Source organism: Sebastes umbrosus, chromosome 13 (genome assembly GCF_015220745.1).
Source record: "Sebastes umbrosus isolate fSebUmb1 chromosome 13, fSebUmb1.pri, whole genome shotgun sequence".
NCBI lineage: Eukaryota > Metazoa > Chordata > Actinopteri > Perciformes > Sebastidae > Sebastes > Sebastes umbrosus.
In genome coordinates, this window is record NC_051281.1 from 27,664,683 (window position 1) to 27,670,706 (window position 6,024).

At 41.1% G+C, this 6,024-nt stretch overlaps 1 long non-coding RNA gene across 1 annotated transcript; it reads right to left on the reverse strand.

Annotated features, from left to right (window-relative positions):
• Positions 1-1,589: 1,589 nt before the first annotated feature.
• On the reverse strand, positions 1,590-4,147 carry LOC119500532. Its single transcript, XR_005209631.1, has 3 exons — positions 3,694-4,147; positions 2,070-2,109; positions 1,590-1,915 (listed from the first exon to the last, which is right to left on the reverse strand). It is a non-coding gene; the product is annotated as an uncharacterized LOC119500532 (long non-coding RNA).
• Between the last annotated feature and the right edge of the window lie 1,877 nt (positions 4,148-6,024).

Genomic DNA, 6,024 nt, shown 5'->3' on the forward strand with positions numbered 1-6,024 from the left:
TTGGCTACAGCAATGACAGAGAGGGGCTGGCTGTGTGTAAAATCCCTCCCTATTAACTATGTAGAGCAGTATTAAACTCTCCAGCAATGTATTTGAGTATCTGAATTCTGAGTGTAAAATCTATCCAACATATATTACCCAATTGGTGAACAACAAACACAAGACTTCAAGGAGGACCCTGTTACAATCAGCTGTTCATTCGTATCCCGTGTTCGCAACGTCCAGTCACATTTTCACTGTACATACCATGTTGTTTTAAGATGAACAGAGTTTTTTTTATTAACTAATTAATTAATTTCACAATCTATTAGTTAACTGATATTTTACTCTATTTATCCAGCTCGTTTGCACGAAAAGGCGTATAAATGTCACGATAATGCGCAAGGCGGACAAACACAGAACTTTTAACCAAGATACCCGTATTGAGACCAGTATTGACCGGTGCTTTGTAAGTTATGTTAGTTTTCACGTGACGATTGTCTCATGCTTTTTATTGACGTTTGTGAGGTGTTTTCCGTAGTTTGGTTACATTGTTTCTGTATGTATATTACTTAGTTTACGTACTTATTTTAAGCCCATTTTCTTCTTGCTTGAACATAACTGCGTACGTTTATGTGGCGTACTAAATGACATGCAAAAATTTGTATAATATCTTATGTATTTATTTAGTATTGGATACTTTGGGGCTACGTAAAATATTTTTTGAAAAGCACAGTAAGTAGTTACACAATTGTTGTGATTTTTTTAAGTTGACAAAGAATTTCAAAACATCCATTTTTTACATCGGTGTCTATCCAACTGCTCAGTTGGAAAACAAAAGTGTACAAATGTGTCTCAGCTCTCCAGATGTACCGAGCTTTTATTTCCCTGCAGGAGACATTCTCCTCTGGCAAGCTGGGTGGCTCAGATAAGCAAGTGTGCTGTCAACTCAGCACCTTGGCTTGGTGGTAGAAAACAGTCCAATCAATACATCATTAATCATCGGTTTACTGTGGCCAAGCCCGATGTGGACAAGCATTAGAATGGAGGGATTAGAGGGAGGAGAAATGAGCTTGACGGCTCGCATGTGAAGTCGGAGAGCTTCGTAAAAAAAAAAAAAAAAACATCCAGATAAATGATGACGGAGAAATTTGTTCCGAGTGCTTGAACCCAACCTGATGGATAGAAGCTACAGGCTCTGAGTGTGTGTAGGTGGATGTGTCTCGCAAAACATGTCGGTACATGTTTCATAGTCCGTTATGGTATTCATCCTTTCATTTTTTTCATGTTAAATGATAACTTCATCATGTGAGTGCATCCAATCGTTACTGCTGTGCCACAACCAGCATCCTGAGTAAAAACTGTAAAACTGTGATTCATGGCTCTGACTCATCTTTGGAGGACTCGTAACTCAAGATTTATATCCATCACTGACATCACAATCACAACAACCATCTTACGTGTGCCGATATGGATCCTCAAGTATGACCGATAAAATTAAATTATTAGTTAATGAATTATCACGTGAACTGGATGTCACACTTGAATGTGACATTTAAAGTCCTTCCTTCCATCAGTATGTAGAAACAGCATTCAGCTCAAAAAGGAAATAATATTGTATGAGCATTTATTTGGAGATGGAGTCTTGCGAACAAACTGAATTTCCTCTTCGCTACATTACTGCACTAAATAATGAATACTGAGCACTCAAGAGCCTTCCTGTCCGTCTGTCTGTCTGTCTGTCTGTGCCGGTGCTATGCTGTTTGTGCTCCTACTGTGGGACAGTGCGAGTGACAGGACTGGGGCCAGCGCTCCGGCAGCGCACAGACAGCCACACTTGAGCCGTTTTCCCATCCGCCATGAATTTTTCACCAATTTGTCAAAGCCCTAGGAACATGCTACCTGCCTTGACCTCCTCCAGTCCTCATGTGGGCCACTGCGAAGAAAAAGAAGGGTTCAATAACTGCCGCCGCCGGCAGCAAGCAGCAGTTGGAGCTAAATCCTGAAGTCAGGAGAGAGCACAGTCCAAACTTGGCACCCTGAGGTGCAGTGGGTTTATTCAGCGTCACATGTAATTCCCTCTCACTTACAGTTAGATATCTTGATCACTGTGTATCAGTCGGCAAAAACCTACAAGAACAATTAAGATTGTATAAGAGTCTAATAACCAATGGAGGGGGGAATCACTTATACGTTTCTCATACTTCAAATTAACATAATTACAAATGAATGGCTTTCTTTTTTCACGTATTACAGATAAAATGTATTCATAAATCACATTAATGTACATTATATTACTGCAATAATTACCCTCCATTTTTCATTTCATACAAAAGAAATATGAATAGAGTGAGAGTGGAGATTTTTTTTTTTTTGTTTAATCGGAGCGAGAGAAAATGCAATATTTACTGGAGGCTAACTAGCCCACTGAACCTTGTGAAACATGCAGTGAATATGTGCAGATTTGTTTTTTTTTGTTTTTTTATCATAATCTCATTGTGCACTTTAATTTGAACTCTGTATGAACCCTTCATGAGCAAAATATTAATATGGGATAATGATTCTTGTCTAAACATGTGAAAGAATACAGATGGCAGAAAAAAATGCCTTAAAATAAGTCCAGAAGCCGTTTATTTTTATTGTTGACAAAATATGTTGAGCTAAATCTAACCGTACTAAATTGAGATTGACCCAAAAACCTTTCGATGACCGATTTTGGCAGCCCTTTTGTCGGCGCTTACGGCTTCCTTCCCTTCCGACGAACTTTATGTCATGCTAGGTCTGTTCAGCGGGCAGACGTCCTGCCAGCTGATGTTCACACCTCACTCCGCAGTCGGGGTCAAGCATGTCATCTTTTTGTTATGGAGGACTCTCAAACCCCGGCACCAAATGAAAGCCGATTGACCCACTGGCCGACGACCGTTAGCCGGCGGAAAACAACGGGACGTGAAAGCATTTTGATATGACCTTTCCTATTGAGGGTGTGACAGATTAGTCTCCAAACAATCCGAGCCCCCCTCCGATAAAAGTTAACCCCCTCGATCTTTGCCAGAGGGAAATGTGCCATGCACTTTAAATGACCCCCTCCAAAATCCGTTCACGACTGTCCCATGCTCCTGACAATGTGAGAGCTGATGAAAGAGGGAAAAGGGGGAACAATTATCCATCATCGGCATCCTCTGGAGGATTTTTCTGTTTGGAGCACAAGCCTGACAAATTTCCCATTAAGTTGGGTTTCATGAATGCTTTTAAGGATACATATCAAGGAAGAACCAAAAGCAAAATGAGAAAAACTGTTTTCTATTTATTGGACCTGAAATGTCAAACCAAAGAATGTTTAATGTCTGCGTCAGCACTGGGTATTATGTTGGTTTGATGTGACGGGTATTGATACAGTATATCATAGAAGGATCTAAGTGCACACCCTTTACATTTACTACTCTGACATGAAGGTAATGCACTGAGATGATTTGCTGCCAGCAACTGACAGTCAAAAGGTTATTTAATTTATGTGTGCAATCCATTTAATTATAAAAAAAACCCCACTGCAGGTACTTATGTACTGTTCACAATGATGATCACATACTGTAGACTGTGCAAAGCCAACATTATGTCGTACTCAAGTTCAGTTCATAGACGTCTGCATGGATGTTTCTCTTTATACTTGTACAAAGTTGAGTATAATGTTAACATGCTTTGCCATTTCGAACCCACCTTCCAACAGGAGCTGGATCAAACCAATCATGCTTGTTTGATTCGCAGGTCCGCACAACGCTTTGAGATCTGGGACGTTGCCCATATCAGCCTTCTATACATAGACCTGCAAAGAAGTTCTTATGTATCTGAGGAGATAACTCAAGGCTAAGGCCATCGTCCGGGTCATGCTGCAAAACCAGCCCAGGAAAAAAAGAAAGACGTGCAGAGCAAGTGGCGTGGTATATTGAGCGACCGTTATTAAGAGTTCTGTGATATGACAGTTACGTAATATAATAATGAGTATATCAAGCAAGAAAGTCCACAAAGAGCGGGTCGGAGGGTCAACAAACACAGGACTTTCCCCCAGGAGACCGCTGCTCATGTCCCATGTAAAAAATCAAAAGTAAACATTGACGCTTGTTACGTAATGTTGTGTAAGTCCGCTGAGGCCAGTTGTTGTGTGGTTACGATAGTTTCGTTGTTATGTTATGGATGCTATGTTTCCGTTGTTCCGTTATATTGTTCTGTTACGTTGTTCCGTTACGTTGTTCCGTTACATTGTTCCGTTACGTTGTTACCTTGCGTTGTTACCTTGCGTTGTTACCTTGCGTTGTTACCTTACGTTGTTACCTTACTTTGTCATGTTGTTACACTATGTTATTACCTTACGTTGTTACGTTGTTACGTTGTTATGTTAAGGTGTTATGTTATGTTGTTACGTCATTTCAACACAAACCATGATCTTTTTTTCCAACCATAACCAAGTACTTTTGTTGCCTAAACCTAACCAATCGTTTCATAATTGAGTTTTCTGCAATGCAATGTGTACAATGTTGACCAATCAAATACATTCACACTGGTAGGTTACTTCTGCATCTATTATTCAAACCACTCCTGGATAATCTTCACACAGGGACCTGACACAGCCACAATGCATCCGTTTGCACTTTTTCAAACAGCCCCATCTTCAGTATAAATGCCAGTTAATCCTTAGAATTGTGTATGCGTGGAACTTGAAAGCCACGTTCACGGCATGGCTCTGGGGAATGTCGGTACATTAAATTGACATGAAAATGTGTACAGACATTCACAGTCATGGTCCCCAGAGGATGAAGAATACTGACATTGGTGATCCCCAATGTCAGTATGCTTTCCTCTAGAGACAGTGATCCTTACATCCTCACAGAGCCCCTAGCATGGCTGTACACCGCAGTCTTGTTATCAACTAGCTGCGTCTCAATATGTTCATCTTTCTTTTGTTTTAAGGGAAGTGCGTTCAACCTTGAGCTATATTGTGTAACCCTGGCTGGAAAACACTGTTTGTGTAATTGCCTGCCAAATATATGTTGACAGTACATTTACAACAAATTCCCAACCGGCCAAAATGATTTCCAATACACTTTGTGTTTTGCAAAGGCCATGGATGAAAGCTTCTTAAGCCATTAGCACTTACTTGACTAATGCATTTCTCTAGTTCCTGTGTTTATGACTTATACATTACAGTATAAGCCCCAGTGGAGCCGCCTCTGCAGCCAAGTGTACCGGGTGATCAACTTTCACAGGCCCTCTAAGTTAATACTGACTCTGGCAACGAACCTGATCTCGGCCATCTTTCCAGTGTTTTGGTATTGTCCGGTGGTGTACAGGGGCTGTTATCAACAACTAATTAATGTGTAATGAATGGGCTCTTTGAGTGGAGAGCAGGATAACAAATGTGTCGCGGATGCTTGCGCTGCACTAATAAATCAAGCGAGAGACTGCAGCGCTCTCACGCACAACTCATGACATCATGAATGAGCTGTCAGCGCTGCTCTGTCCAGCGATGGCAGCTATAGGTTCAAAGCTGTGACCTTTGACTTGACGTTTCCATGTGTGTGTGACTGAGGCTGTAGCTGAAAGGAAGCGAGGGAGGAAACGTTTGACCCCTTTGACTTCTTCATTAGCGAGGACGTTTTAATTAAGACGGACATTTGAAGCGGATTGAGACGTGGAACGTTTTCCTCATCCGAATGAGAAATAGGAAACAAATGTTGATGTTCGTGACCTTCCGACGCAAAATCATTGTCACTGAAGAACACTCATATACATTGAAAAAAGCAGTTCCATATATTTACTGCTCCGGGCCCCTCTTCTGTCTCCAATTAATCAGCTAATGTTGCAGCAGTTAATGCAATTGCTTCTTTTGCAGCACATGTCAAACATCCCACTGCCATTTTTCCTCCGTTTCATATACAATCCAAATGAAAAATGAAAATCTGTTGCCATCTGGTGCGACTTAAAAAAAAACAGGGCCCAAAGTCGCACCGCCATCAGCCTCAGTCGGAGAGAAAGAGAGACAAACAAAGGGGG